The 1,895-nt window shown below is 53.9% G+C and overlaps 1 non-coding gene across 1 annotated transcript; it reads left to right on the forward strand.

Annotated features, from left to right (window-relative positions):
• Nucleotides 1-249: 249 nt before the first annotated feature.
• TRNAN-GUU (transfer RNA asparagine (anticodon GUU)) lies at nt 250-323 on the forward strand. Its single transcript has one exon. It is a non-coding gene; the product is annotated as a tRNA-Asn (tRNA).
• Nucleotides 324-1,895: the final 1,572 nt, after the last annotated feature.

Raw genomic sequence — 1,895 nt, forward strand, 5'->3', positions numbered from 1 at the left:
TGTTTATGTTGTTGGGACTTTATTCATTATGGAAAAGTCGCATGATCAATAGACACGCCGAGCCACCACGGTCGACGAGATCTGTCTTCCGAGAAGCAGCTGCTCAAGTGCGCAGAGTTGTCCAGACTTTTGACCCCGTTCCGGAGTGGCTTCCCGTTCTTGACGCTCGTGTGTGTTTGCCTGACTTCTGATGAAGTATGTTCTGTGTACTTTACTGGTGATAATGTCATTCATTAAAGAAAAAAAACTGCCTCCGTGGCGCAATTGGCTAGCGCGTTCGGCTGTTAACCGATAGGTTGGAGGTTCGAGCCCTCCCGGGGGCGTTGTCTCACTTCTTTTTTATTTGCTCTGATAGCTTTCGAGGAATGTTCTGACAGTGGTGAGAGCATAAAGCACGACTGACTCCGTGGCGCAATCGGCTAACGCGTTTGGCTGTTAACCGAAAAGTTGGAAGTTCGAGCCCTCCCGGGGGCGTTGTCTCACTTCTGTTTTTCTTTGCGCTGATAGCTTTCGAGGAATGTTCTGACGGTGGTGAGAGCCCAGCACGACTGCCTCCGTGGCGCAATGACTCCGCGTTCGGCTTCGGTGGGAGACGGACGTGTGATGGCTCGCTCCGTGCGAGGTGCTTCGGCGGCTGCTGCTGGCCGCGGTGTTAGGTTCCCTTCTGCACCATCGGATTACCGGTTTTTGTTGCCTACATTGCCGTCGGGTGACAGAATGGAAGAGTGTGTGTTTCTGCACGGGGATTTGGAAAAAAGACCATACCGGTTGGAAGACCTTCGGGCCCCGTTGGAAGAAGTGGGACTCATCAAGGCGATCACTGGCATTGGAGCCTTCCAGATGAATCACATCTGGCTGGTGAAGATGTGAAGCAAGGATGACAAAGATGCATTACTCAAAACAGGTGGACTCCGAGTCAAAGGTGGCTTCTGTGCTATCATCGACCCTATCCAACATGATGTAACCGTGAAAATCCACTGGGTTGACTTTGCGGTCTCGAATGAGAGCATTCGACAAGCGTTAGGTGAGTTTGGTGAAGTTCTGGAGGTTTCCAACGACAACTGGACCGTCGCGGGCTTTGAACACGCGATATCGACGACGAGGGTGGTGCGACTGAAACTGAAGGAAGGCGTGGTGCTAGAAAACTTGCCGCATTTTTTTAAGATTGGAGGGGGCAACGTTGTAGGCTTATGCCACAGGAGCGAAAGAGAGACACGCTTGAACGATAACCGATGGCAGCCCGGAACGCGAGCCGTGGCTTCACGTGCCACGGCCTAGCGCGTTCTTCATTTTATTCTGTCGCCATCGCGTGCTCTCCGGTTTGCGCGCCGCCCGAACGAGGGTGCTACAGGGCCCCCCGTGTAGACTGGAAGTCGGAATGTGACATGCCGTTTGTGGTATTCCAACGGAAGATCAGTCGTAGATGAGAGGCTTTCTAGGTCGGTCTCCAGGTACGCCGGCTTGAGTCGGTCCAAGCTGACTGTCTCTTCACGGCCATTCTGAAGTAGAGTGCAGTTTTGGGGGTGCGGTGAAGGACGCGGAATGGTCCGTCGTAGGCTGGTGTCAAAGGTGGTCTGACCGCGTCGTGGCGCACGAAAACATGTGTTGCAGTGGCCAGATCAGGGTGGGCGAATATGGTCTTGTGTTCGGAAGGTCTGGGTGGAGTGGGCCGGAGGTCTTGAACGCAGTCGAGTAGGCGTTGTAGGAATTGCTGTGGCTGGTCTGGTAGCTTCGTTGACGTGAAGAAGTCTCCCGGAAGCCGTAGGGAAGTGCTATACACCAGCTTTGCTGTTGAGCACTGCAGGTCTGCCCGGATGACAGCTCGTAAACCTAAGAGCACCAGTGGCAAGGCATCAACCCAGGTGGCTCTATTGAGACGGGTAGTCAAGGCGGTC

The sequence above is a fragment of the Rhipicephalus microplus genome, chromosome 9 (genome assembly GCF_043290135.1).
Source record: "Rhipicephalus microplus isolate Deutch F79 chromosome 9, USDA_Rmic, whole genome shotgun sequence".
Classification (NCBI taxonomy): domain Eukaryota; kingdom Metazoa; phylum Arthropoda; class Arachnida; order Ixodida; family Ixodidae; genus Rhipicephalus; species Rhipicephalus microplus.